General features: G+C 76.1%; 15 non-coding genes across 15 annotated transcripts; all 15 read right to left on the bottom strand.

The window, feature by feature from the left end:
* Nucleotides 1-854: 854 nt before the first annotated feature.
* Nucleotides 855-973, bottom strand: LOC140596878 (5S ribosomal RNA). The gene has a single exon (XR_011998749.1). It is a non-coding gene; the product is annotated as a 5S ribosomal RNA (ribosomal RNA).
* A 1,664-nt stretch (nt 974-2,637) lies between these two features.
* Nucleotides 2,638-2,756, bottom strand: LOC140596877 (5S ribosomal RNA). The gene has a single exon (XR_011998748.1). It is a non-coding gene; the product is annotated as a 5S ribosomal RNA (ribosomal RNA).
* A 1,656-nt stretch (nt 2,757-4,412) lies between these two features.
* LOC140596876 (5S ribosomal RNA) lies at nt 4,413-4,531 on the bottom strand. Its single transcript, XR_011998747.1, has one exon. It is a non-coding gene; the product is annotated as a 5S ribosomal RNA (ribosomal RNA).
* Nucleotides 4,532-6,200: 1,669 nt separating this feature from the next.
* Nucleotides 6,201-6,319, bottom strand: LOC140596875 (5S ribosomal RNA). The gene has a single exon (XR_011998746.1). It is a non-coding gene; the product is annotated as a 5S ribosomal RNA (ribosomal RNA).
* Nucleotides 6,320-7,982: 1,663 nt separating this feature from the next.
* On the bottom strand, nt 7,983-8,101 carry LOC140596874 (5S ribosomal RNA). The gene has a single exon (XR_011998745.1). It is a non-coding gene; the product is annotated as a 5S ribosomal RNA (ribosomal RNA).
* Nucleotides 8,102-9,784: 1,683 nt separating this feature from the next.
* On the bottom strand, nt 9,785-9,903 carry LOC140596873 (5S ribosomal RNA). The gene has a single exon (XR_011998744.1). It is a non-coding gene; the product is annotated as a 5S ribosomal RNA (ribosomal RNA).
* A 1,619-nt stretch (nt 9,904-11,522) lies between these two features.
* On the bottom strand, nt 11,523-11,641 carry LOC140596871 (5S ribosomal RNA). The gene has a single exon (XR_011998742.1). It is a non-coding gene; the product is annotated as a 5S ribosomal RNA (ribosomal RNA).
* Nucleotides 11,642-13,310: 1,669 nt separating this feature from the next.
* Nucleotides 13,311-13,429, bottom strand: LOC140596870 (5S ribosomal RNA). Its single transcript, XR_011998741.1, has one exon. It is a non-coding gene; the product is annotated as a 5S ribosomal RNA (ribosomal RNA).
* A 1,672-nt stretch (nt 13,430-15,101) lies between these two features.
* LOC140596869 (5S ribosomal RNA) lies at nt 15,102-15,220 on the bottom strand. Its single transcript, XR_011998740.1, has one exon. It is a non-coding gene; the product is annotated as a 5S ribosomal RNA (ribosomal RNA).
* Nucleotides 15,221-16,872: 1,652 nt separating this feature from the next.
* LOC140596868 (5S ribosomal RNA) lies at nt 16,873-16,991 on the bottom strand. Its single transcript, XR_011998739.1, has one exon. It is a non-coding gene; the product is annotated as a 5S ribosomal RNA (ribosomal RNA).
* A 1,663-nt stretch (nt 16,992-18,654) lies between these two features.
* LOC140596867 (5S ribosomal RNA) lies at nt 18,655-18,773 on the bottom strand. The gene has a single exon (XR_011998738.1). It is a non-coding gene; the product is annotated as a 5S ribosomal RNA (ribosomal RNA).
* A 1,663-nt stretch (nt 18,774-20,436) lies between these two features.
* Nucleotides 20,437-20,555, bottom strand: LOC140596866 (5S ribosomal RNA). The gene has a single exon (XR_011998737.1). It is a non-coding gene; the product is annotated as a 5S ribosomal RNA (ribosomal RNA).
* Nucleotides 20,556-22,218: 1,663 nt separating this feature from the next.
* LOC140596865 (5S ribosomal RNA) lies at nt 22,219-22,337 on the bottom strand. The gene has a single exon (XR_011998736.1). It is a non-coding gene; the product is annotated as a 5S ribosomal RNA (ribosomal RNA).
* Nucleotides 22,338-24,021: 1,684 nt separating this feature from the next.
* LOC140596864 (5S ribosomal RNA) lies at nt 24,022-24,140 on the bottom strand. Its single transcript, XR_011998735.1, has one exon. It is a non-coding gene; the product is annotated as a 5S ribosomal RNA (ribosomal RNA).
* Nucleotides 24,141-25,795: 1,655 nt separating this feature from the next.
* LOC140596863 (5S ribosomal RNA) lies at nt 25,796-25,914 on the bottom strand. The gene has a single exon (XR_011998734.1). It is a non-coding gene; the product is annotated as a 5S ribosomal RNA (ribosomal RNA).
* Nucleotides 25,915-27,105: the final 1,191 nt, after the last annotated feature.

The raw sequence follows: 27,105 nt of genomic DNA, 5'->3' as shown, positions 1-27,105 counted from the left end.
GCATGGGTGCCGGCCGCCCCCGCGTCGCTGTGGCCTTGGCTGTTGCGGGGCCGCGGAGCGCGCAGCCCGGTGCCAACGGGGCCTGAGGCCCCGGGCGGTCGGGCCATCTGGTGTCCCGGGCCCGCGGAGCGTGGACGTCGTGGCTGAGGGCCGAAGGGACGGTGGTCCGCGGGGGAGGCAGGGCATGTCCTTCGGAGAGAAGGTGCAGGCGGGCCCGGGCCGAAGGTGGGGGGGGTTGCGGGTGGCTGGGTGGCTTGGAGGCTGGGGGCGGTGCCAGGGAATTGCTAGGGGCTGGGGGCGGGCCTGGGGGCGGAGATTGGGGCGGGGCGAGGAGGGCCCCGGCCCCGGCCCCGGCCCCCAAAGCCCCGCCCCGGCCCCGGCCCCCAAAGCCCCGCCCCGGCCCCCCGGAGGGGCTCGCAGGCCTGCGGAGACGGGATCCAGCCCCCGCCCGGCTCCCCCCAGCGACCGCCCCCTCCCCGCCCCGGCCCCGAGGTTCCTGCTGTCGCCCCGTCCCCTCCGTCGGCCGCCTTCGGGCCCCCGCGGCGCCCTGGGACGCGCGGCCGGCTAGGACGTGGGTGGGTGTGCTTGAAGGGCGGGCTGCGAGGGTGAAGGGCTTGAGAGGAAGAGGAGGTGGTGCATGTGTGTGGCCTCCTGCCCGTGCAGCCGGCGCCCTCGGTGCTCCGCGGCGCCCTGCGGTGCTTCCGGCGGGGCGGGGGCCATGCCACGGGTCGCCCGGAGGGGGGCGCCGCCGCCGCCGCCGCCGCCGCCGCCGCCGCCGCCGCCGCCGCGTTGGTCGAGGGGGCGTTGGCGGCCAAGGGACAGACAGGAAGGCAGGCAAAAGGCCGAGGAAAAAAAGCCTACAGCACCCGGTATTCCCAGGCGGTCTCCCATCCAAGTACTAACCAGGCCCGACCCTGCTTAGCTTCCGAGATCAGACGAGATCGGGCGCGTTCAGGGTGGTATGGCCGTAGACGTCCGCGGCTGCCGCTGGGCGCCCCAAGAGCCTGCTCTGCGCCTCTCCGGGCCAGGCGCCCGCCGCTCCTCAGCCCTCCGCCCGCCCGATCGCGCCAGCCCGCCTGCATGCTCGCCTGCCGGCCCGACTGATTGATTGACTGACCGCCTCCCGCGCCGCGCCCGGGGTGGCGGAGGGCGCCTGCCCCGGGCCGGGCGGGGGGGGTGGGGGCCAAGACGCCTCCCGCACCCCGGAGCGGAGGCTGTCGCCGGAGCCCGGGCGCGCTCCCGTCCCCGGCCTGGCGGGCGCGTCGCCGCCGCTCGGCTCCCCGGATGGCACGCCGCCCCACCTCGGACCGCTCACTGGCTGGGGGGGTGCCGCGGGCCGGCGCCGGCCGGCTCCGGACGACCCCTGGCCTCTCCTGTTCTTCAGCCGGCCTGGCTCAAAGCCAAGCCGGGGCCGCCCGCGCCGCCGGACCCCATCCTCGGACAGGCAGGGACACAGACACAGGTGCCCACGACAGACAGACAGACACACACACACACACACACAGACGGAGGGACACGGGCACTCGGAGCTGGGCCACAAGGCCTGTGGGGGCGAGGCAGCCACCCCGCCGGAGGGGCGCAGGCCCTGGAGCTGCCTTAGGAGCCCTGGCAGCCGCGGGCCCTGCAGCCACGGTGTCAGGGATGCCGTTCTGCCCCCATTCCTGCCCATCAGCCGAACCGCCGCGGGACCGTGTGCCTGTGTTGCGTGCGCGGCGCCCACGCCCAGGCGCGGAGCGAGTCTCTCTTGTGTCTCTTGCTGTGTTGCGCGCGGCCCTTTTCGGCATGGGTGCCGGCCGCCCCCGCGTCGCTGTGGCCTTGGCTGTTGCGGGGCCGCGGAGCGCGCAGCCCGGTGCCAACGGGGCCTGAGGCCCCGGGCGGTCGGGCCATCTGGTGTCCCTGGCCCGCGGAGCGTGGACGTCGTGGCTGAGGGCCGAAGGGACGGTGGTCCGCGGGGGAGGCAGGGCATGTCCTTCGGAGAGAAGGTGCAGGCGGGCCCGGGCCGAAGGTGGGGGGGGTTGCGGGTGGCTGGGTGGCTTGGAGGCTGGGGGCGGTGCCAGGGAATTGCTAGGGGCTGGGGGCGGGCCTGGGGGCGGAGATTGGGGCGGGGCGAGGAGGGCCCCGGCCCCGGCCCCGGCCCCCAAAGCCCCGCCCCGGCCCCGGCCCCCAAAGCCCCGCCCCGGCCCCCCGGAGGGGCTCGCAGGCCTGCGGAGACGGGATCCAGCCCCCGCCCGGCTCCCCCCAGCGACCGCCCCCTCCCCGCCCCGGCCCCGAGGTTCCTGCTGTCGCCCCGTCCCCTCCGTCGGCCGCCTTCGGGCCCCCGCGGCGCCCTGGGACGCGCGGCCGGCTAGGACGTGGGTGGGTGTGCTTGAAGGGCGGGCTGCGAGGGTGAAGGGCTTGAGAGGAAGAGGAGGTGGTGCATGTGTGTGGCCTCCTGCCCGTGCAGCCGGCGCCCTCGGTGCTCCGCGGCGCCCTGCGGTGCTTCCGGCGGGGCGGGGGCCATGCCACGGGTCGCCCGGAGGGGGGCGCCGCCGCCGCCGCCGCCGCCGCCGCCGCCGCCGCCGCCGCCGCCGCGTTGGTCGAGGGGGCGTTGGCGGCCAAGGGACAGACAGGAAGGCAGGCAAAAGGCCGAGGAAAAAAAGCCTACAGCACCCGGTATTCCCAGGCGGTCTCCCATCCAAGTACTAACCAGGCCCGACCCTGCTTAGCTTCCGAGATCAGACGAGATCGGGCGCGTTCAGGGTGGTATGGCCGTAGACGTCCGCGGCTGCCGCTGGGCGCCCCAAGAGCCTGCTCTGCGCCTCTCCGGGCCAGGCGCCCGCCGCTCCTCAGCCCTCCGCCCGCCCGATCGCGCCAGCCCGCCTGCATGCTCGCCTGCCGGCCCGACTGATTGATTGACTGACCGCCTCCCGCGCCGCGCCCGGGGTGGCGGAGGGCGCCTGCCCCGGGCCGGGCGGGGGGGGTGGGGGCCAAGACGCCTCCCGCACCCCGGAGCGGAGGCTGTCGCCGGAGCCCGGGCGCGCTCCCGTCCCCGGCCTGGCGGGCGCGTCGCCGCCGCTCGGCTCCCCGGATGGCACGCCGCCCCACCTCGGACCGCTCACTGGCTGGGGGGGTGCCGCGGGCCGGCGCCGGCCGGCTCCGGACGACCCCTGGCCTCTCCTGTTCTTCAGCCGGCCTGGCTCAAAGCCAAGCCGGGGCCGCCCGCGCCGCCGGACCCCATCCTCGGACAGGCAGGGACACAGACACAGGTGCCCACGACAGACAGACAGACACACACACACACACACACAGACGGAGGGACACGGGCACTCGGAGCTGGGCCACAAGGCCTGTGGGGGCGAGGCAGCCACCCCGCCGGAGGGGCGCAGGCCCTGGAGCTGCCTTAGGAGCCCTGGCAGCCGCGGGCCCTGCAGCCACGGTGTCAGGGATGCCGTTCTGCCCCCATTCCTGCCCATCAGCCGAACCGCCGCGGGACCGTGTGCCTGTGTTGCGTGCGCGGCGCCCACGCCCAGGCGCGGAGCGAGTCTCTCTTGTGTCTCTTGCTGTGTTGCGCGCGGCCCTTTTCGGCATGGGTGCCGGCCGCCCCCGCGTCGCTGTGGCCTTGGCTGTTGCGGGGCCGCGGAGCGCGCAGCCCGGTGCCAACGGGGCCTGAGGCCCCGGGCGGTCGGGCCATCTGGTGTCCCTGGCCCGCGGAGCGTGGACGTCGTGGCTGAGGGCCGAAGGGACGGTGGTCCGCGGGGGAGGCAGGGCATGTCCTTCGGAGAGAAGGTGCAGGCGGGCCCGGGCCGAAGGTGGGGGGGGTTGCGGGTGGCTGGGTGGCTTGGAGGCTGGGGGCGGTGCCAGGGAATTGCTAGGGGCTGGGGGCGGGCCTGGGGGCGGAGATTGGGGCGGGGCGAGGAGGGCCCCGGCCCCGGCCCCGGCCCCCAAAGCCCCGCCCCGGCCCCGGCCCCCAAAGCCCCGCCCCGGCCCCCCGGAGGGGCTCGCAGGCCTGCGGAGACGGGATCCAGCCCCCGCCCGGCTCCCCCCAGCGACCGCCCCCTCCCCGCCCCGGCCCCGAGGTTCCTGCTGTCGCCCCGTCCCCTCCGTCGGCCGCCTTCGGGCCCCCGCGGCGCCCTGGGACGCGCGGCCGGCTAGGACGTGGGTGGGTGTGCTTGAAGGGCGGGCTGCGAGGGTGAAGGGCTTGAGAGGAAGAGGAGGTGGTGCATGTGTGTGGCCTCCTGCCCGTGCAGCCGGCGCCCTCGGTGCTCCGCGGCGCCCTGCGGTGCTTCCGGCGGGGCGGGGGCCATGCCACGGGTCGCCCGGAGGGGCGCCGCCGCCGCCGCCGCCGCCGCCGCCGCCGCCGCCGCCGCGTTGGTCGAGGGGGCGTTGGCGGCCAAGGGACAGACAGGAAGGCAGGCAAAAGGCCGAGGAAAAAAAGCCTACAGCACCCGGTATTCCCAGGCGGTCTCCCATCCAAGTACTAACCAGGCCCGACCCTGCTTAGCTTCCGAGATCAGACGAGATCGGGCGCGTTCAGGGTGGTATGGCCGTAGACGTCCGCGGCTGCCGCTGGGCGCCCCAAGAGCCTGCTCTGCGCCTCTCCGGGCCAGGCGCCCGCCGCTCCTCAGCCCTCCGCCCGCCCGATCGCGCCAGCCCGCCTGCATGCTCGCCTGCCGGCCCGACTGATTGATTGACTGACCGCCTCCCGCGCCGCGCCCGGGGTGGCGGAGGGCGCCTGCCCCGGGCCGGGCGGGGGGGGTGGGGGCCAAGACGCCTCCCGCACCCCGGAGCGGAGGCTGTCGCCGGAGCCCGGGCGCGCTCCCGTCCCCGGCCTGGCGGGCGCGTCGCCGCCGCTCGGCTCCCCGGATGGCACGCCGCCCCACCTCGGACCGCTCACTGGCTGGGGGGGTGCCGCGGGCCGGCGCCGGCCGGCTCCGGACGACCCCTGGCCTCTCCTGTTCTTCAGCCGGCCTGGCTCAAAGCCAAGCCGGGGCCGCCCGCGCCGCCGGACCCCATCCTCGGACAGGCAGGGACACAGACACAGGTGCCCACGACAGACAGACAGACACACACACACACACACACACACACAGACGGAGGGACACGGGCACTCGGAGCTGGGCCACAAGGCCTGTGGGGGCGAGGCAGCCACCCCGCCGGAGGGGCGCAGGCCCTGGAGCTGCCTTAGGAGCCCTGGCAGCCGCGGGCCCTGCAGCCACGGTGTCAGGGATGCCGTTCTGCCCCCATTCCTGCCCATCAGCCGAACCGCCGCGGGACCGTGTGCCTGTGTTGCGTGCGCGGCGCCCACGCCCAGGCGCGGAGCGAGTCTCTCTTGTGTCTCTTGCTGTGTTGCGCGCGGCCCTTTTCGGCATGGGTGCCGGCCGCCCCCGCGTCGCTGTGGCCTTGGCTGTTGCGGGGCCGCGGAGCGCGCAGCCCGGTGCCAACGGGGCCTGAGGCCCCGGGCGGTCGGGCCATCTGGTGTCCCGGGCCCGCGGAGCGTGGACGTCGTGGCTGAGGGCCGAAGGGACGGTGGTCCGCGGGGGAGGCAGGGCATGTCCTTCGGAGAGAAGGTGCAGGCGGGCCCGGGCCGAAGGTGGGGGGGGTTGCGGGTGGCTGGGTGGCTTGGAGGCTGGGGGCGGTGCCAGGGAATTGCTAGGGGCTGGGGGCGGGCCTGGGGGCGGAGATTGGGGCGGGGCGAGGAGGGCCCGCAGGCGGGCCCGGCCCCGGCCCCGGCCCCGGCCCCCAAAGCCCCGCCCCGGCCCCGGCCCCCAAAGCCCCGCCCCGGCCCCCCGGAGGGGCTCGCAGGCCTGCGGAGACGGGATCCAGCCCCCGCCCGGCTCCCCCCAGCGACCGCCCCCTCCCCGCCCCGGCCCCGAGGTTCCTGCTGTCGCCCCGTCCCCTCCGTCGGCCGCCTTCGGGCCCCCGCGGCGCCCTGGGACGCGCGGCCGGCTAGGACGTGGGTGGGTGTGCTTGAAGGGCGGGCTGCGAGGGTGAAGGGCTTGAGAGGAAGAGGAGGTGGTGCATGTGTGTGGCCTCCTGCCCGTGCAGCCGGCGCCCTCGGTGCTCCGCGGCGCCCTGCGGTGCTTCCGGCGGGGCGGGGGCCATGCCACGGGTCGCCCGGAGGGGGGCGCCGCCGCCGCCGCCGCCGCCGCCGCCGCGTTGGTCGAGGGGGCGTTGGCGGCCAAGGGACAGACAGGAAGGCAGGCAAAAGGCCGAGGAAAAAAAGCCTACAGCACCCGGTATTCCCAGGCGGTCTCCCATCCAAGTACTAACCAGGCCCGACCCTGCTTAGCTTCCGAGATCAGACGAGATCGGGCGCGTTCAGGGTGGTATGGCCGTAGACGTCCGCGGCTGCCGCTGGGCGCCCCAAGAGCCTGCTCTGCGCCTCTCCGGGCCAGGCGCCCGCCGCTCCTCAGCCCTCCGCCCGCCCGATCGCGCCAGCCCGCCTGCATGCTCGCCTGCCGGCCCGACTGATTGATTGACTGACCGCCTCCCGCGCCGCGCCCGGGGTGGCGGAGGGCGCCTGCCCCGGGCCGGGCGGGGGGGGTGGGGGCCAAGACGCCTCCCGCACCCCGGAGCGGAGGCTGTCGCCGGAGCCCGGGCGCGCTCCCGTCCCCGGCCTGGCGGGCGCGTCGCCGCCGCTCGGCTCCCCGGATGGCACGCCGCCCCACCTCGGACCGCTCACTGGCTGGGGGGGTGCCGCGGGCCGGCGCCGGCCGGCTCCGGACGACCCCTGGCCTCTCCTGTTCTTCAGCCGGCCTGGCTCAAAGCCAAGCCGGGGCCGCCCGCGCCGCCGGACCCCATCCTCGGACAGGCAGGGACACAGACACAGGTGCCCACGACAGACAGACAGACACACACACACACACACACAGACGGAGGGACACGGGCACTCGGAGCTGGGCCACAAGGCCTGTGGGGGCGAGGCAGCCACCCCGCCGGAGGGGCGCAGGCCCTGGAGCTGCCTTAGGAGCCCTGGCAGCCGCGGGCCCTGCAGCCACGGTGTCAGGGATGCCGTTCTGCCCCCATTCCTGCCCATCAGCCGAACCGCCGCGGGACCGTGTGCCTGTGTTGCGTGCGCGGCGCCCACGCCCAGGCGCGGAGCGAGTCTCTCTTGTGTCTCTTGCTGTGTTGCGCGCGGCCCTTTTCGGCATGGGTGCCGGCCGCCCCCGCGTCGCTGTGGCCTTGGCTGTTGCGGGGCCGCGGAGCGCGCAGCCCGGTGCCAACGGGGCCTGAGGCCCCGGGCGGTCGGGCCATCTGGTGTCCCGGGCCCGCGGAGCGTGGACGTCGTGGCTGAGGGCCGAAGGGACGGTGGTCCGCGGGGGAGGCAGGGCATGTCCTTCGGAGAGAAGGTGCAGGCGGGCCCGGGCCGAAGGTGGGGGGGGTTGCGGGTGGCTGGGTGGCTTGGAGGCTGGGGGCGGTGCCAGGGAATTGCTAGGGGCTGGGGGCGGGCCTGGGGGCGGAGATTGGGGCGGGGCGAGGAGGGCCCGCAGGCGGGCCCGGCCCCGGCCCCGGCCCCGGCCCCCAAAGCCCCGCCCCGGCCCCGGCCCCCAAAGCCCCGCCCCGGCCCCCCGGAGGGGCTCGCAGGCCTGCGGAGACGGGATCCAGCCCCCGCCCGGCTCCCCCCAGCGACCGCCCCCTCCCCGCCCCGGCCCCGAGGTTCCTGCTGTCGCCCCGTCCCCTCCGTCGGCCGCCTTCGGGCCCCCGCGGCGCCCTGGGACGCGCGGCCGGCTAGGACGTGGGTGGGTGTGCTTGAAGGGCGGGCTGCGAGGGTGAAGGGCTTGAGAGGAAGAGGAGGTGGTGCATGTGTGTGGCCTCCTGCCCGTGCAGCCGGCGCCCTCGGTGCTCCGCGGCGCCCTGCGGTGCTTCCGGCGGGGCGGGGGCCATGCCACGGGTCGCCCGGAGGGGGGCGCCGCCGCCGCCGCCGCCGCCGCCGCCGCGTTGGTCGAGGGGGCGTTGGCGGCCAAGGGACAGACAGGAAGGCAGGCAAAAGGCCGAGGAAAAAAAGCCTACAGCACCCGGTATTCCCAGGCGGTCTCCCATCCAAGTACTAACCAGGCCCGACCCTGCTTAGCTTCCGAGATCAGACGAGATCGGGCGCGTTCAGGGTGGTATGGCCGTAGACGTCCGCGGCTGCCGCTGGGCGCCCCAAGAGCCTGCTCTGCGCCTCTCCGGGCCAGGCGCCCGCCGCTCCTCAGCCCTCCGCCCGCCCGATCGCGCCAGCCCGCCTGCATGCTCGCCTGCCGGCCCGACTGATTGATTGACTGACCGCCTCCCGCGCCGCGCCCGGGGTGGCGGAGGGCGCCTGCCCCGGGCCGGGCGGGGGGGGTGGGGGCCAAGACGCCTCCCGCACCCCGGAGCGGAGGCTGTCGCCGGAGCCCGGGCGCGCTCCCGTCCCCGGCCTGGCGGGCGCGTCGCCGCCGCTCGGCTCCCCGGATGGCACGCCGCCCCACCTCGGACCGCTCACTGGCTGGGGGGGTGCCGCGGGCCGGCGCCGGCCGGCTCCGGACGACCCCTGGCCTCTCCTGTTCTTCAGCCGGCCTGGCTCAAAGCCAAGCCGGGGCCGCCCGCGCCGCCGGACCCCATCCTCGGACAGGCAGGGACACAGACACAGGTGCCCACGACAGACAGACAGACACACACACACACACACACACAGACGGAGGGACACGGGCACTCGGAGCTGGGCCACAAGGCCTGTGGGGGCGAGGCAGCCACCCCGCCGGAGGGGCGCAGGCCCTGGAGCTGCCTTAGGAGCCCTGGCAGCCGCGGGCCCTGCAGCCACGGTGTCAGGGATGCCGTTCTGCCCCCATTCCTGCCCATCAGCCGAACCGCCGCGGGACCGTGTGCCTGTGTTGCGTGCGCGGCGCCCACGCCCAGGCGCGGAGCGAGTCTCTCTTGTGTCTCTTGCTGTGTTGCGCGCGGCCCTTTTCGGCATGGGTGCCGGCCGCCCCCGCGTCGCTGTGGCCTTGGCTGTTGCGGGGCCGCGGAGCGCGCAGCCTGGTGCCAACGGGGCCTGAGGCCCCGGGCGGTCGGGCCATCTGGTGTCCCGGGCCCGCGGAGCGTGGACGTCGTGGCTGAGGGCCGAAGGGACGGTGGTCCGCGGGGGAGGCAGGGCATGTCCTTCGGAGAGAAGGTGCAGGCGGGCCCGGGCCGAAGGTGGGGGGGGTTGCGGGTGGCTGGGTGGCTTGGAGGCTGGGGGCGGTGCCAGGGAATTGCTAGGGGCTGGGGGCGGGCCTGGGGGCGGAGATTGGGGCGGGGCGAGGAGGGCCCGCAGGCGGGCCCGGCCCCGGCCCCGGCCCCGGCCCCCAAAGCCCCGCCCCGGCCCCGGCCCCCAAAGCCCCGCCCCGGCCCCCCGGAGGGGCTCGCAGGCCTGCGGAGACGGGATCCAGCCCCCGCCCGGCTCCCCCCAGCGACCGCCCCCTCCCCGCCCCGGCCCCGAGGTTCCTGCTGTCGCCCCGTCCCCTCCGTCGGCCGCCTTCGGGCCCCCGCGGCGCCCTGGGACGCGCGGCCGGCTAGGACGTGGGTGGGTGTGCTTGAAGGGCGGGCTGCGAGGGTGAAGGGCTTGAGAGGAAGAGGAGGTGGTGCATGTGTGTGGCCTCCTGCCCGTGCAGCCGGCGCCCTCGGTGCTCCGCGGCGCCCTGCGGTGCTTCCGGCGGGGCGGGGGCCATGCCACGGGTCGCCCGGAGGGGGGCGCCGCCGCCGCCGCCGCCGCCGCCGCCGCCGCCGCCGCCGCCGCCGCGTTGGTCGAGGGGGCGTTGGCGGCCAAGGGACAGACAGGAAGGCAGGCAAAAGGCCGAGGAAAAAAAGCCTACAGCACCCGGTATTCCCAGGCGGTCTCCCATCCAAGTACTAACCAGGCCCGACCCTGCTTAGCTTCCGAGATCAGACGAGATCGGGCGCGTTCAGGGTGGTATGGCCGTAGACGTCCGCGGCTGCCGCTGGGCGCCCCAAGAGCCTGCTCTGCGCCTCTCCGGGCCAGGCGCCCGCCGCTCCTCAGCCCTCCGCCCGCCCGATCGCGCCAGCCCGCCTGCATGCTCGCCTGCCGGCCCGACTGATTGATTGACTGACCGCCTCCCGCGCCGCGCCCGGGGTGGCGGAGGGCGCCTGCCCCGGGCCGGGCGGGGGGGTGGGGGCCAAGACGCCTCCCGCACCCCGGAGCGGAGGCTGTCGCCGGAGCCCGGGCGCGCTCCCGTCCCCGGCCTGGCGGGCGCGTCGCCGCCGCTCGGCTCCCCGGATGGCACGCCGCCCCACCTCGGACCGCTCACTGGCTGGGGGGGTGCCGCGGGCCGGCGCCGGCCGGCTCCGGACGACCCCTGGCCTCTCCTGTTCTTCAGCCGGCCTGGCTCAAAGCCAAGCCGGGGCCGCCCGCGCCGCCGGACCCCATCCTCGGACAGGCAGGGACACAGACACAGGTGCCCACGACAGACAGACAGACACACACACACACACACACAGACGGAGGGACACGGGCACTCGGAGCTGGGCCACAAGGCCTGTGGGGGCGAGGCAGCCACCCCGCCGGAGGGGCGCAGGCCCTGGAGCTGCCTTAGGAGCCCTGGCAGCCGCGGGCCCTGCAGCCACGGTGTCAGGGATGCCGTTCTGCCCCCATTCCTGCCCATCAGCCGAACCGCCGCGGGACCGTGTGCCTGTGTTGCGTGCGCGGCGCCCACGCCCAGGCGCGGAGCGAGTCTCTCTTGTGTCTCTTGCTGTGTTGCGCGCGGCCCTTTTCGGCATGGGTGCCGGCCGCCCCCGCGTCGCTGTGGCCTTGGCTGTTGCGGGGCCGCGGAGCGCGCAGCCCGGTGCCAACGGGGCCTGAGGCCCCGGGCGGTCGGGCCATCTGGTGTCCCGGGCCCGCGGAGCGTGGACGTCGTGGCTGAGGGCCGAAGGGACGGTGGTCCGCGGGGGAGGCAGGGCATGTCCTTCGGAGAGAAGGTGCAGGCGGGCCCGGGCCGAAGGTGGGGGGGGTTGCGGGTGGCTGGGTGGCTTGGAGGCTGGGGGCGGTGCCAGGGAATTGCTAGGGGCTGGGGGCGGGCCTGGGGGCGGAGATTGGGGCGGGGCGAGGGGGGCCCCGGCCCCGGCCCCGGCCCCCAAAGCCCCGCCCCGGCCCCCCGGAGGGGCTCGCAGGCCTGCGGAGACGGGATCCAGCCCCCGCCCGGCTCCCCCCAGCGACCGCCCCCTCCCCGCCCCGGCCCCGAGGTTCCTGCTGTCGCCCCGTCCCCTCCGTCGGCCGCCTTCGGGCCCCCGCGGCGCCCTGGGACGCGCGGCCGGCTAGGACGTGGGTGGGTGTGCTTGAAGGGCGGGCTGCGAGGGTGAAGGGCTTGAGAGGAAGAGGAGGTGGTGCATGTGTGTGGCCTCCTGCCCGTGCAGCCGGCGCCCTCGGTGCTCCGCGGCGCCCTGCGGTGCTTCCGGCGGGGCGGGGGCCATGCCACGGGTCGCCCGGAGGGGGGCGCCGCCGCCGCCGCCGCCGCCGCCGCCGCGTTGGTCGAGGGGGCGTTGGCGGCCAAGGGACAGACAGGAAGGCAGGCAAAAGGCCGAGGAAAAAAAGCCTACAGCACCCGGTATTCCCAGGCGGTCTCCCATCCAAGTACTAACCAGGCCCGACCCTGCTTAGCTTCCGAGATCAGACGAGATCGGGCGCGTTCAGGGTGGTATGGCCGTAGACGTCCGCGGCTGCCGCTGGGCGCCCCAAGAGCCTGCTCTGCGCCTCTCCGGGCCAGGCGCCCGCCGCTCCTCAGCCCTCCGCCCGCCCGATCGCGCCAGCCCGCCTGCATGCTCGCCTGCCGGCCCGACTGATTGATTGACTGACCGCCTCCCGCGCCGCGCCCGGGGTGGCGGAGGGCGCCTGCCCCGGGCCGGGCGGGGGGGGTGGGGGCCAAGACGCCTCCCGCACCCCGGAGCGGAGGCTGTCGCCGGAGCCCGGGCGCGCTCCCGTCCCCGGCCTGGCGGGCGCGTCGCCGCCGCTCGGCTCCCCGGATGGCACGCCGCCCCACCTCGGACCGCTCACTGGCTGGGGGGGTGCCGCGGGCCGGCGCCGGCCGGCTCCGGACGACCCCTGGCCTCTCCTGTTCTTCAGCCGGCCTGGCTCAAAGCCAAGCCGGGGCCGCCCGCGCCGCCGGACCCCATCCTCGGACAGGCAGGGACACAGACACAGGTGCCCACGACAGACAGACAGACACACACACACACACACACACACACAGACGGAGGGACACGGGCACTCGGAGCTGGGCCACAAGGCCTGTGGGGGCGAGGCAGCCACCCCGCCGGAGGGGCGCAGGCCCTGGAGCTGCCTTAGGAGCCCTGGCAGCCGCGGGCCCTGCAGCCACGGTGTCAGGGATGCCGTTCTGCCCCCATTCCTGCCCATCAGCCGAACCGCCGCGGGACCGTGTGCCTGTGTTGCGTGCGCGGCGCCCACGCCCAGGCGCGGAGCGAGTCTCTCTTGTGTCTCTTGCTGTGTTGCGCGCGGCCCTTTTCGGCATGGGTGCCGGCCGCCCCCGCGTCGCTGTGGCCTTGGCTGTTGCGGGGCCGCGGAGCGCGCAGCCCGGTGCCAACGGGGCCTGAGGCCCCGGGCGGTCGGGCCATCTGGTGTCCCGGGCCCGCGGAGCGTGGACGTCGTGGCTGAGGGCCGAAGGGACGGTGGTCCGCGGGGGAGGCAGGGCATGTCCTTCGGAGAGAAGGTGCAGGCGGGCCCGGGCCGAAGGTGGGGGGGGTTGCGGGTGGCTGGGTGGCTTGGAGGCTGGGGGCGGTGCCAGGGAATTGCTAGGGGCTGGGGGCGGGCCTGGGGGCGGAGATTGGGGCGGGGCGAGGAGGGCCCGCAGGCGGGCCCGGCCCCGGCCCCGGCCCCGGCCCCCAAAGCCCCGCCCCGGCCCCGGCCCCCAAAGCCCCGCCCCGGCCCCCCGGAGGGGCTCGCAGGCCTGCGGAGACGGGATCCAGCCCCCGCCCGGCTCCCCCCAGCGACCGCCCCCTCCCCGCCCCGGCCCCGAGGTTCCTGCTGTCGCCCCGTCCCCTCCGTCGGCCGCCTTCGGGCCCCCGCGGCGCCCTGGGACGCGCGGCCGGCTAGGACGTGGGTGGGTGTGCTTGAAGGGCTGGCTGCGAGGGTGAAGGGCTTGAGAGGAAGAGGAGGTGGTGCATGTGTGTGGCCTCCTGCCCGTGCAGCCGGCGCCCTCGGTGCTCCGCGGCGCCCTGCGGTGCTTCCGGCGGGGCGGGGGCCATGCCACGGGTCGCCCGGAGGGGGGCGCCGCCGCCGCCGCCGCCGCCGCCGCCGCGTTGGTCGAGGGGGCGTTGGCGGCCAAGGGACAGACAGGAAGGCAGGCAAAAGGCCGAGGAAAAAAAGCCTACAGCACCCGGTATTCCCAGGCGGTCTCCCATCCAAGTACTAACCAGGCCCGACCCTGCTTAGCTTCCGAGATCAGACGAGATCGGGCGCGTTCAGGGTGGTATGGCCGTAGACGTCCGCGGCTGCCGCTGGGCGCCCCAAGAGCCTGCTCTGCGCCTCTCCGGGCCAGGCGCCCGCCGCTCCTCAGCCCTCCGCCCGCCCGATCGCGCCAGCCCGCCTGCATGCTCGCCTGCCGGCCCGACTGATTGATTGACTGACCGCCTCCCGCGCCGCGCCCGGGGTGGCGGAGGGCGCCTGCCCCGGGCCGGGCGGGGGGGGTGGGGGCCAAGACGCCTCCCGCACCCCGGAGCGGAGGCTGTCGCCGGAGCCCGGGCGCGCTCCCGTCCCCGGCCTGGCGGGCGCGTCGCCGCCGCTCGGCTCCCCGGATGGCACGCCGCCCCACCTCGGACCGCTCACTGGCTGGGGGGGTGCCGCGGGCCGGCGCCGGCCGGCTCCGGACGACCCCTGGCCTCTCCTGTTCTTCAGCCGGCCTGGCTCAAAGCCAAGCCGGGGCCGCCCGCGCCGCCGGACCCCATCCTCGGACAGGCAGGGACACAGACACAGGTGCCCACGACAGACAGACAGACACACACACACACACACACAGACGGAGGGACACGGGCACTCGGAGCTGGGCCACAAGGCCTGTGGGGGCGAGGCAGCCACCCCGCCGGAGGGGCGCAGGCCCTGGAGCTGCCTTAGGAGCCCTGGCAGCCGCGGGCCCTGCAGCCACGGTGTCAGGGATGCCGTTCTGCCCCCATTCCTGCCCATCAGCCGAACCGCCGCGGGACCGTGTGCCTGTGTTGCGTGCGCGGCGCCCACGCCCAGGCGCGGAGCGAGTCTCTCTTGTGTCTCTTGCTGTGTTGCGCGCGGCCCTTTTCGGCATGGGTGCCGGCCGCCCCCGCGTCGCTGTGGCCTTGGCTGTTGCGGGGCCGCGGAGCGCGCAGCCCGGTGCCAACGGGGCCTGAGGCCCCGGGCGGTCGGGCCATCTGGTGTCCCGGGCCCGCGGAGCGTGGACGTCGTGGCTGAGGGCCGAAGGGACGGTGGTCCGCGGGGGAAGCAGGGCATGTCCTTCGGAGAGAAGGTGCAGGCGGGCCCGGGCCGAAGGTGGGGGGGGTTGCGGGTGGCTGGGTGGCTTGGAGGCTGGGGGCGGTGCCAGGGAATTGCTAGGGGCTGGGGGCGGGCCTGGGGGCGGAGATTGGGGCGGGGCGAGGAGGGCCCGCAGGCGGGCCCGGCCCCGGCCCCGGCCCCGGCCCCCAAAGCCCCGCCCCGGCCCCGGCCCCCAAAGCCCCGCCCCGGCCCCCCGGAGGGGCTCGCAGGCCTGCGGAGACGGGATCCAGCCCCCGCCCGGCTCCCCCCAGCGACCGCCCCCTCCCCGCCCCGGCCCCGAGGTTCCTGCTGTCGCCCCGTCCCCTCCGTCGGCCGCCTTCGGGCCCCCGCGGCGCCCTGGGACGCGCGGCCGGCTAGGACGTGGGTGGGTGTGCTTGAAGGGCGGGCTGCGAGGGTGAAGGGCTTGAGAGGAAGAGGAGGTGGTGCATGTGTGTGGCCTCCTGCCCGTGCAGCCGGCGCCCTCGGTGCTCCGCGGCGCCCTGCGGTGCTTCCGGCGGGGCGGGGGCCATGCCACGGGTCGCCCGGAGGGGGGCGCCGCCGCCGCCGCCGCCGCCGCCGCCGCCGCCGCCGCGTTGGTCGAGGGGGCGTTGGCGGCCAAGGGACAGACAGGAAGGCAGGCAAAAGGCCGAGGAAAAAAAGCCTACAGCACCCGGTATTCCCAGGCGGTCTCCCATCCAAGTACTAACCAGGCCCGACCCTGCTTAGCTTCCGAGATCAGACGAGATCGGGCGCGTTCAGGGTGGTATGGCCGTAGACGTCCGCGGCTGCCGCTGGGCGCCCCAAGAGCCTGCTCTGCGCCTCTCCGGGCCAGGCGCCCGCCGCTCCTCAGCCCTCCGCCCGCCCGATCGCGCCAGCCCGCCTGCATGCTCGCCTGCCGGCCCGACTGATTGATTGACTGACCGCCTCCCGCGCCACGCCCGGGGTGGCGGAGGGCGCCTGCCCCGGGCCGGGCGGGGGGGGTGGGGGCCAAGACGCCTCCCGCACCCCGGAGCGGAGGCTGTCGCCGGAGCCCGGGCGCGCTCCCGTCCCCGGCCTGGCGGGCGCGTCGCCGCCGCTCGGCTCCCCGGATGGCACGCCGCCCCACCTCGGACCGCTCACTGGCTGGGGGGGTGCCGCGGGCCGGCGCCGGCCGGCTCCGGACGACCCCTGGCCTCTCCTGTTCTTCAGCCGGCCTGGCTCAAAGCCAAGCCGGGGCCGCCCGCGCCGCCGGACCCCATCCTCGGACAGGCAGGGACACAGACACAGGTGCCCACGACAGACAGACAGACACACACACACACACACACACACACAGACGGAGGGACACGGGCACTCGGAGCTGGGCCACAAGGCCTGTGGGGGCGAGGCAGCCACCCCGCCGGAGGGGCGCAGGCCCTGGAGCTGCCTTAGGAGCCCTGGCAGCCGCGGGCCCTGCAGCCACGGTGTCAGGGATGCCGTTCTGCCCCCATTCCTGCCCATCAGCCGAACCGCCGCGGGACCGTGTGCCTGTGTTGCGTGCGCGGCGCCCACGCCCAGGCGCGGAGCGAGTCTCTCTTGTGTCTCTTGCTGTGTTGCGCGCGGCCCTTTTCGGCATGGGTGCCGGCCGCCCCCGCGTCGCTGTGGCCTTGGCTGTTGCGGGGCCGCGGAGCGCGCAGCCCGGTGCCAACGGGGCCTGAGGCCCCGGGCGGTCGGGCCATCTGGTGTCCCGGGCCCGCGGAGCGTGGACGTCGTGGCTGAGGGCCGAAGGGACGGTGGTCCGCGGGGGAGGCAGGGCATGTCCTTCGGAGAGAAGGTGCAGGCGGGCCCGGGCCGAAGGTGGGGGGGGTTGCGGGTGGCTGGGTGGCTTGGAGGCTGGGGGCGGTGCCAGGGAATTGCTAGGGGCTGGGGGCGGGCCTGGGGGCGGAGATTGGGGCGGGGCGAGGAGGGCCCCGGCCCCGGCCCCGGCCCCCAAAGCCCCGCCCCGGCCCCGGCCCCCAAAGCCCCGCCCCGGCCCCCCGGAGGGGCTCGCAGGCCTGCGGAGACGGGATCCAGCCCCCGCCCGGCTCCCCCCAGCGACCGCCCCCTCCCCGCCCCGGCCCCGAGGTTCCTGCTGTCGCCCCGTCCCCTCCGTCGGCCGCCTTCGGGCCCCCGCGGCGCCCTGGGACGCGCGGCCGGCTAGGACGTGGGTGGGTGTGCTTGAAGGGCGGGCTGCGAGGGTGAAGGGCTTGAGAGGAAGAGGAGGTGGTGCATGTGTGTGGCCTCCTGCCCGTGCAGCCGGCGCCCTCGGTGCTCCGCGGCGCCCTGCGGTGCTTCCGGCGGGGCGGGGGCCATGCCACGGGTCGCCCGGAGGGGGGCGCCGCCGCCGCCGCCGCCGCCGCCGCCGCGTTGGTCGAGGGGGCGTTGGCGGCCAAGGGACAGACAGGAAGGCAGGCAAAAGGCCGAGGAAAAAAAGCCTACAGCACCCGGTATTCCCAGGCGGTCTCCCATCCAAGTACTAACCAGGCCCGACCCTGCTTAGCTTCCGAGATCAGACGAGATCGGGCGCGTTCAGGGTGGTATGGCCGTAGACGTCCGCGGCTGCCGCTGGGCGCCCCAAGAGCCTGCTCTGCGCCTCTCCGGGCCAGGCGCCCGCCGCTCCTCAGCCCTCCGCCCGCCCGATCGCGCCAGCCCGCCTGCATGCTCGCCTGCCGGCCCGACTGATTGATTGACTGACCGCCTCCCGCGCCGCGCCCGGGGTGGCGGAGGGCGCCTGCCCCGGGCCGGGCGGGGGGGGTGGGGGCCAAGACGCCTCCCGCACCCCGGAGCGGAGGCTGTCGCCGGAGCCCGGGCGCGCTCCCGTCCCCGGCCTGGCGGGCGCGTCGCCGCCGCTCGGCTCCCCGGATGGCACGCCGCCCCACCTCGGACCGCTCACTGGCTGGGGGGGTGCCGCGGGCCGGCGCCGGCCGGCTCCGGACGACCCCTGGCCTCTCCTGTTCTTCAGCCGGCCTGGCTCAAAGCCAAGCCGGGGCCGCCCGCGCCGCCGGACCCCATCCTCGGACAGGCAGGGACACAGACACAGGTGCCCACGACAGACAGACAGACACACACACACACACACACAGACGGAGGGACACGGGCACTCGGAGCTGGGCCACAAGGCCTGTGGGGGCGAGGCAGCCACCCCGCCGGAGGGGCGCAGGCCCTGGAGCTGCCTTAGGAGCCCTGGCAGCCGCGGGCCCTGCAGCCACGGTGTCAGGGATGCCGTTCTGCCCCCATTCCTGCCCATCAGCCGAACCGCCGCGGGACCGTGTGCCTGTGTTGCGTGCGCGGCGCCCACGCCCAGGCGCGGAGCGAGTCTCTCTTGTGTCTCTTGCTGTGTTGCGCGCGGCCCTTTTCGGCATGGGTGCCGGCCGCCCCCGCGTCGCTGTGGCCTTGGCTGTTGCGGGGCCGCGGAGCGCGCAGCCCGGTGCCAACGCGGCCTGAGGCCCCGGGCGGTCGGGCCATCTGGTGTCCCGGGCCCGCGGAGCGTGGACGTCGTGGCTGAGGGCCGAAGGGACGGTGGTCCGCGGGGGAGGCAGGGCATGTCCTTCGGAGAGAAGGTGCAGGCGGGCCCGGGCCGAAGGTGGGGGGGGTTGCGGGTGGCTGGGTGGCTTGGAGGCTGGGGGCGGTGCCAGGGAATTGCTAGGGGCTGGGGGCGGGCCTGGGGGCGGAGATTGGGGCGGGGCGAGGAGGGCCCGCAGGCGGGCCCGGCCCCGGCCCCGGCCCCGGCCCCCAAAGCCCCGCCCCGGCCCCGGCCCCCAAAGCCCCGCCCCGGCCCCCCGGAGGGGCTCGCAGGCCTGCGGAGACGGGATCCAGCCCCCGCCCGGCTCCCCCCAGCGACCGCCCCCTCCCCGCCCCGGCCCCGAGGTTCCTGCTGTCGCCCCGTCCCCTCCGTCGGCCGCCTTCGGGCCCCCGCGGCGCCCTGGGACGCGCGGCCGGCTAGGACGTGGGTGGGTGTGCTTGAAGGGCGGGCTGCGAGGGTGAAGGGCTTGAGAGGAAGAGGAGGTGGTGCATGTGTGTGGCCTCCTGCCCGTGCAGCCGGCGCCCTCGGTGCTCCGCGGCGCCCTGCGGTGCTTCCGGCGGGGCGGGGGCCATGCCACGGGTCGCCCGGAGGGGGGCGCCGCCGCCGCCGCCGCCGCCGCCGCCGCGTTGGTCGAGGGGGCGTTGGCGGCCAAGGGACAGACAGGAAGGCAGGCAAAAGGCCGAGGAAAAAAAGCCTACAGCACCCGGTATTCCCAGGCGGTCTCCCATCCAAGTACTAACCAGGCCCGACCCTGCTTAGCTTCCGAGATCAGACGAGATCGGGCGCGTTCAGGGTGGTATGGCCGTAGACGTCCGCGGCTGCCGCTGGGCGCCCCAAGAGCCTGCTCTGCGCCTCTCCGGGCCAGGCGCCCGCCGCTCCTCAGCCCTCCGCCCGCCCGATCGCGCCAGCCCGCCTGCATGCTCGCCTGCCGGCCCGACTGATTGATTGACTGACCGCCTCCCGCGCCGCGCCCGGGGTGGCGGAGGGCGCCTGCCCCGGGCCGGGCGGGGGGGGTGGGGGCCAAGACGCCTCCCGCACCCCGGAGCGGAGGCTGTCGCCGGAGCCCGGGCGCGCTCCCGTCCCCGGCCTGGCGGGCGCGTCGCCGCCGCTCGGCTCCCCGGATGGCACGCCGCCCCACCTCGGACCGCTCACTGGCTGGGGGGGTGCCGCGGGCCGGCGCCGGCCGGCTCCGGACGACCCCTGGCCTCTCCTGTTCTTCAGCCGGCCTGGCTCAAAGCCAAGCCGGGGCCGCCCGCGCCGCCGGACCCCATCCTCGGACAGGCAGGGACACAGACACAGGTGCCCACGACAGACAGACAGACACACACACACACACACACAGACGGAGGGACACGGGCACTCGGAGCTGGGCCACAAGGCCTGTGGGGGCGAGGCAGCCACCCCGCCGGAGGGGCGCAGGCCCTGGAGCTGCCTTAGGAGCCCTGGCAGCCGCGGGCCCTGCAGCCACGGTGTCAGGGATGCCGTTCTGCCCCCATTCCTGCCCATCAGCCGAACCGCCGCGGGACCGTGTGCCTGTGTTGCGTGCGCGGCGCCCACGCCCAGGCGCGGAGCGAGTCTCTCTTGTGTCTCTTGCTGTGTTGCGCGCGGCCCTTTTCGGCATGGGTGCCGGCCGCCCCCGCGTCGCTGTGGCCTTGGCTGTTGCGGGGCCGCGGAGCGCGCAGCCCGGTGCCAACGGGGCCTGAGGCCCCGGGCGGTCGGGCCATCTGGTGTCCCGGGCCCGCGGAGCGTGGACGTCGTGGCTGAGGGCCGAAGGGACGGTGGTCCGCGGGGGAGGCAGGGCATGTCCTTCGGAGAGAAGGTGCAGGCGGGCCCGGGCCGAAGGTGGGGGGGGTTGCGGGTGGCTGGGTGGCTTGGAGGCTGGGGGCGGTGCCAGGGAATTGCTAGGGGCTGGGGGCGGGCCTGGGGGCGGAGATTGGGGCGGGGCGAGGAGGGCCCGCAGGCGGGCCCGGCCCCGGCCCCGGCCCCGGCCCCCAAAGCCCCGCCCCGGCCCCGGCCCCCAAAGCCCCGCCCCGGCCCCCCGGAGGGGCTCGCAGGCCTGCGGAGACGGGATCCAGCCCCCGCCCGGCTCCCCCCAGCGACCGCCCCCTCCCCGCCCCGGCCCCGAGGTTCCTGCTGTCGCCCCGTCCCCTCCGTCGGCCGCCTTCGGGCCCCCGCGGCGCCCTGGGACGCGCGGCCGGCTAGGACGTGGGTGGGTGTGCTTGAAGGGCGGGCTGCGAGGGTGAAGGGCTTGAGAGGAAGAGGAGGTGGTGCATGTGTGTGGCCTCCTGCCCGTGCAGCCGGCGCCCTCGGTGCTCCGCGGCGCCCTGCGGTGCTTCCGGCGGGGCGGGGGCCATGCCACGGGTCGCCCGGAGGGGGGCGCCGCCGCCGCCGCCGCCGCCGCCGCCGCGTTGGTCGAGGGGGCGTTGGCGGCCAAGGGACAGACAGGAAGGCAGGCAAAAGGCCGAGGAAAAAAAGCCTACAGCACCCGGTATTCCCAGGCGGTCTCCCATCCAAGTACTAACCAGGCCCGACCCTGCTTAGCTTCCGAGATCAGACGAGATCGGGCGCGTTCAGGGTGGTATGGCCGTAGACGTCCGCGGCTGCCGCTGGGCGCCCCAAGAGCCTGCTCTGCGCCTCTCCGGGCCAGGCGCCCGCCGCTCCTCAGCCCTCCGCCCGCCCGATCGCGCCAGCCCGCCTGCATGCTCGCCTGCCGGCCCGACTGATTGATTGACTGACCGCCTCCCGCGCCGCGCCCGGGGTGGCGGAGGGCGCCTGCCCCGGGCCGGGCGGGGGGGGTGGGGGCCAAGACGCCTCCCGCACCCCGGAGCGGAGGCTGTCGCCGGAGCCCGGGCGCGCTCCCGTCCCCGGCCTGGCGGGCGCGTCGCCGCCGCTCGGCTCCCCGGATGGCACGCCGCCCCACCTCGGACCGCTCACTGGCTGGGGGGGTGCCGCGGGCCGGCGCCGGCCGGCTCCGGACGACCCCTGGCCTCTCCTGTTCTTCAGCCGGCCTGGCTCAAAGCCAAGCCGGGGCCGCCCGCGCCGCCGGACCCCATCCTCGGACAGGCAGGGACACAGACACAGGTGCCCACGACAGACAGACAGACACACACACACACACACACAGACGGAGGGACACGGGCACTCGGAGCTGGGCCACAAGGCCTGTGGGGGCGAGGCAGCCACCCCGCCGGAGGGGCGCAGGCCCTGGAGCTGCCTTAGGAGCCCTGGCAGCCGCGGGCCCTGCAGCCACGGTGTCAGGGATGCCGTTCTGCCCCCATTCCTGCCCATCAGCCGAACCGCCGCGGGACCGTGTGCCTGTGTTGCGTGCGCGGCGCCCACGCCCAGGCGCGGAGCGAGTCTCTCTTGTGTCTCTTGCTGTGTTGCGCGCGGCCCTTTTCGGCATGGGTGCCGGCCGCCCCCGCGTCGCTGTGGCCTTGGCTGTTGCGGGGCCGCGGAGCGCGCAGCCCGGTGCCAACGGGGCCTGAGGCCCCGGGCGGTCGGGCCATCTGGTGTCCCGGGCCCGCGGAGCGTGGACGTCGTGGCTGAGGGCCGAAGGGACGGTGGTCCGCGGGGGAGGCAGGGCATGTCCTTCGGAGAGAAGGTGCAGGCGGGCCCGGGCCGAAGGTGGGGGGGGTTGCGGGTGGCTGGGTGGCTTGGAGGCTGGGGGCGGTGCCAGGGAATTGCTAGGGGCTGGGGGCGGGCCTGGGGGCGGAGATTGGGGCGGGGCGAGGAGGGCCCGCAGGCGGGCCCGGCCCCGGCCCCGGCCCCGGCCCCCAAAGCCCCGCCCCGGCCCCGGCCCCCAAAGCCCCGCCCCGGCCCCCCGGAGGGGCTCGCAGGCCTGCGGAGACGGGATCCAGCCCCCGCCCGGCTCCCCCCAGCGACCGCCCCCTCCCCGCCCCGGCCCCGAGGTTCCTGCTGTCGCCCCGTCCCCTCCGTCGGCCGCCTTCGGGCCCCCGCGGCGCCCTGGGACGCGCGGCCGGCTAGGACGTGGGTGGGTGTGCTTGAAGGGCGGGCTGCGAGGGTGAAGGGCTTGAGAGGAAGAGGAGGTGGTGCATGTGTGTGGCCTCCTGCCCGTGCAGCCGGCGCCCTCGGTGCTCCGCGGCGCCCTGCGGTGCTTCCGGCGGGGCGGGGGCCATGCCACGGGTCGCCCGGAGGGGGGCGCCGCCGCCGCCGCCGCCGCCGCCGCCGCGTTGGTCGAGGGGGCGTTGGCGGCCAAGGGACAGACAGGAAGGCAGGCAAAAGGCCGAGGAAAAAAAGCCTACAGCACCCGGTATTCCCAGGCGGTCTCCCATCCAAGTACTAACCAGGCCCGACCCTGCTTAGCTTCCGAGATCAGACGAGATCGGGCGCGTTCAGGGTGGTATGGCCGTAGACGTCCGCGGCTGCCGCTGGGCGCCCCAAGAGCCTGCTCTGCGCCTCTCCGGGCCAGGCGCCCGCCGCTCCTCAGCCCTCCGCCCGCCCGATCGCGCCAGCCCGCCTGCATGCTCGCCTGCCGGCCCGACTGATTGATTGACTGACCGCCTCCCGCGCCGCGCCCGGGGTGGCGGAGGGCGCCTGCCCCGGGCCGGGCGGGGGGGGTGGGGGCCAAGACGCCTCCCGCACCCCGGAGCGGAGGCTGTCGCCGGAGCCCGGGCGCGCTCCCGTCCCCGGCCTGGCGGGCGCGTCGCCGCCGCTCGGCTCCCCGGATGGCACGCCGCCCCACCTCGGACCGCTCACTGGCTGGGGGGGTGCCGCGGGCCGGCGCCGGCCGGCTCCGGACGACCCCTGGCCTCTCCTGTTCTTCAGCCGGCCTGGCTCAAAGCCAAGCCGGGGCCGCCCGCGCCGCCGGACCCCATCCTCGGACAGGCAGGGACACAGACACAGGTGCCCACGACAGACAGACAGACACACACACACACACACACAGACGGAGGGACACGGGCACTCGGAGCTGGGCCACAAGGCCTGTGGGGGCGAGGCAGCCACCCCGCCGGAGGGGCGCAGGCCCTGGAGCTGCCTTAGGAGCCCTGGCAGCCGCGGGCCCTGCAGCCACGGTGTCAGGGATGCCGTTCTGCCCCCATTCCTGCCCATCAGCCGAACCGCCGCGGGACCGTGTGCCTGTGTTGCGTGCGCGGCGCCCACGCCCAGGCGCGGAGCGAGTCTCTCTTGTGTCTCTTGCTGTGTTGCGCGCGGCCCTTTTCGGCATGGGTGCCGGCCGCCCCCGCGTCGCTGTGGCCTTGGCTGTTGCGGGGCCGCGGAGCGCGCAGCCCGGTGCCAACGGGGCCTGAGGCCCCGGGCGGTCGGGCCATCTGGTGTCCCGGGCCCGCGGAGCGTGGACGTCGTGGCTGAGGGCCGAAGGGACGGTGGTCCGCGGGGGAGGCAGGGCATGTCCTTCGGAGAGAAGGTGCAGGCGGGCCCGGGCCGAAGGTGGGGGGGGTTGCGGGTGGCTGGGTGGCTTGGAGGCTGGGGGCGGTGCCAGGGAATTGCTAGGGGCTGGGGGCGGGCCTGGGGGCGGAGATTGGGGCGGGGCGAGGAGGGCCCGCAGGCGGGCCCGGCCCCGGCACCGGCCCCGGCCCCGGCCCCCAAAGCCCCGCCCCGGCCCCGGCCCCCAAAGCCCCGCCCCGGCCCCCCGGAGGGGCTCGCAGGCCTGCGGAGACGGGATCCAGCCCCCGCCCGGCTCCCCCCAGCGACCGCCCCCTCCCCGCCCCGGCCCCGAGGTTCCTGCTGTCGCCCCGTCCCCTCCGTCGGCCGCCTTCGGGCCCCCGCGGCGCCCTGGGACGCGCGGCCGGCTAGGACGTGGGTGGGTGTGCTTGAAGGGCGGGCTGCGAGGGTGAAGGGCTTGAGAGGAAGAGGAGGTGGTGCATGTGTGTGGCCTCCTGCCCGTGCAGCCGGCGCCCTCGGTGCTCCGCGGCGCCCTGCGGTGCTTCCGGCGGGGCGGGGGCCATGCCACGGGTCGCCCGGAGGGGGGCGCCGCCGCCGCCGCCGCCGCCGCCGCCGCCGCCGCCGCCGCCGCGTTGGTCGAGGGGGCGTTGGCGGCCAAGGGACAGACAGGAAGGCAGGCAAAAGGCCGAGGAAAAAAAGCCTACAGCACCCGGTATTCCCAGGCGGTCTCCCATCCAAGTACTAACCAGGCCCGACCCTGCTTAGCTTCCGAGATCAGACGAGATCGGGCGCGTTCAGGGTGGTATGGCCGTAGACGTCCGCGGCTGCCGCTGGGCGCCCCAAGAGCCTGCTCTGCGCCTCTCCGGGCCAGGCGCCCGCCGCTCCTCAGCCCTCCGCCCGCCCGATCGCGCCAGCCCGCCTGCATGCTCGCCTGCCGGCCCGACTGATTGATTGACTGACCGCCTCCCGCGCCGCGCCCGGGGTGGCGGAGGGCGCCTGCCCCGGGCCGGGCGGGGGGGGTGGGGGCCAAGACGCCTCCCGCACCCCGGAGCGGAGGCTGTCGCCGGAGCCCGGGCGCGCTCCCGTCCCCGGCCTGGCGGGCGCGTCGCCGCCGCTCGGCTCCCCGGATGGCACGCCGTCCCACCTCGGACCGCTCACTGGCTGGGGGGGTGCCGCGGGCCGGCGCCGGCCGGCTCCGGACGACCCCTGGCCTCTCCTGTTCTTCAGCCGGCCTGGCTCAAAGCCAAGCCGGGGCCGCCCGCGCCGCCGGACCCCATCCTCGGACAGGCAGGGACACAGACACAGGTGCCCACGACAGACAGACAGACACACACACACACACACACACAGACGGAGGGACACGGGCACTCGGAGCTGGGCCACAAGGCCTGTGGGGGCGAGGCAGCCACCCCGCCGGAGGGGCGCAGGCCCTGGAGCTGCCTTAGGAGCCCTGGCAGCCGCGGGCCCTGCAGCCACGGTGTCAGGGATGCCGTTCTGCCCCCATTCCTGCCCATCAGCCGAACCGCCGCGGGACCGTGTGCCTGTGTTGCGTGCGCGGCGCCCACGCCCAGGCGCGGAGCGAGTCTCTCTTGTGTCTCTTGCTGTGTTGCGCGCGGCCCTTTTCGGCATGGGTGCCGGCCGCCCCCGCGTCGCTGTGGCCTTGGCTGTTGCGGGGCCGCGGAGCGCGCAGCCCGGTGCCAACGGGGCCTGAACGGGGCCTGAGGCCCCGGGCGGTCGGGCCATCTGGTGTCCCGGGCCCGCGGAGCGTGGACGTCGTGGCTGAGGGCCGAAGGGACGGTGGTCCGCGGGGGAGGCAGGGCATGTCCTTCGGAGAGAAGGTGCAGGCGGGCCCGGGCCGAAGGTGGGGGGGGTTGCGGGTGGCTGGGTGGCTTGGAGGCTGGGGGCGGTGCCAGGGAATTGCTAGGGGCTGGGGGCGGGCCTGGGGGCGGAGATTGGGGCGGGGCGAGGAGGGCCCCGGCCCCCAAAGCCCCGCCCCGGCCCCCAAAGCCCCGCCCCGGCCCCGGCCCCCAAAGCCCCGCCCCGGCCCCCCGGAGGGGCTCGCAGGCCTGCGGAGACGGGATCCAGCCCCCGCCCGGCTCCCCCCAGCGACCGCCCCCTCCCCGCCCCGGCCCCGAGGTTCCTGCTGTCGCCCCGTCCCCTCCGTCGGCCGCCTTCGGGCCCCCGCGGCGCCCTGGGACGCGCGGCCGGCTAGGACGTGGGTGGGTGTGCTTGAAGGGCGGGCTGCGAGGGTGAAGGGCTTGAGAGGAAGAGGAGGTGGTGCATGTGTGTGGCCTCCTGCCCGTGCAGCCGGCGCCCTCGGTGCTCCGCGGCGCCCTGCGGTGCTTCCGGCGGGGGGCCGCCGCCGCCGCCGCCGCCGCCGCCGCCGCCGCCGCCGCCGCCGCCGCGTTGGTCGAGGGGGCGTTGGCGGCCAAGGGACAGACAGGAAGGCAGGCAAAAGGCCGAGGAAAAAAAGCCTACAGCACCCGGTATTCCCAGGCGGTCTCCCATCCAAGTACTAACCAGGCCCGACCCTGCTTAGCTTCCGAGATCAGACGAGATCGGGCGCGTTCAGGGTGGTATGGCCGTAGACGTCCGCGGCTGCCGCTGGGCGCCCCAAGAGCCTGCTCTGCGCCTCTCCGGGCCAGGCGCCCGCCGCTCCTCAGCCCTCCGCCCGCCCGATCGCGCCAGCCCGCCTGCATGCTCGCCTGCCGGCCCGACTGATTGATTGACTGACCGCCTCCCGCGCCGCGCCCGGGGTGGCGGAGGGCGCCTGCCCCGGGCCGGGCGGGGGGGGTGGGGGCCAAGACGCCTCCCGCACCCCGGAGCGGAGGCTGTCGCCGGAGCCCGGGCGCGCTCCCGTCCCCGGCCTGGCGGGCGCGTCGCCGCCGCTCGGCTCCCCGGATGGCACGCCGCCCCACCTCGGACCGCTCACTGGCTGGGGGGGTGCCGCGGGCCGGCGCCGGCCGGCTCCGGACGACCCCTGGCCTCTCCTGTTCTTCAGCCGGCCTGGCTCAAAGCCAAGCCGGGGCCGCCCGCGCCGCCGGACCCCATCCTCGGACAGGCAGGGACACAGACACAGGTGCCCACGACAGACAGACAGACACACACACACACACACACAGACGGAGGGACACGGGCACTCGGAGCTGGGCCACAAGGCCTGTGGGGGCGAGGCAGCCACCCCGCCGGAGGGGCGCAGGCCCTGGAGCTGCCTTAGGAGCCCTGGCAGCCGCGGGCCCTGCAGCCACGGTGTCAGGGATGCCGTTCTGCCCCCATTCCTGCCCATCAGCCGAACCGCCGCGGGACCGTGTGCCTGTGTTGCGTGCGCGGCGCCCACGCCCAGGCGCGGAGCGAGTCTCTCTTGTGTCTCTTGCTGTGTTGCGCGCGGCCCTTTTCGGCATGGGTGCCGGCCGCCCCCGCGTCGCTGTGGCCTTGGCTGTTGCGGGGCCGCGGAGCGCGCAGCCCGGTGCCAACGGGGCCTGAGGCCCCGGGCGGTCGGGCCATCTGGTGTCCCGGGCCCGCGGAGCGTGGACGTCGTGGCTGAGGGCCGAAGGGACGGTGGTCCGCGGGGGAGGCAGGGCATGTCCTTCGGAGAGAAGGTGCAGGCGGGCCCGGGCCGAAGGTGGGGGGGGTTGCGGGTGGCTGGGTGGCTTGGAGGCTGGGGGCGGTGCCAGGGAATTGCTAGGGGCTGGGGGCGGGCCTGGGGGCGGAGATTGGGGCGGGGCGAGGAGGGCCCCGGCCCCGGCCCCGGCCCCCAAAGCCCCGCCCCGGCCCCGGCCCC

Source organism: Vulpes vulpes, unplaced genomic scaffold (genome assembly GCF_048418805.1).
Source record: "Vulpes vulpes isolate BD-2025 unplaced genomic scaffold, VulVul3 u000000749, whole genome shotgun sequence".
Classification (NCBI taxonomy): Eukaryota; Metazoa; Chordata; class Mammalia; order Carnivora; family Canidae; genus Vulpes; species Vulpes vulpes.
This window is presented reverse-complemented; position numbering and strand designations above follow the sequence as displayed.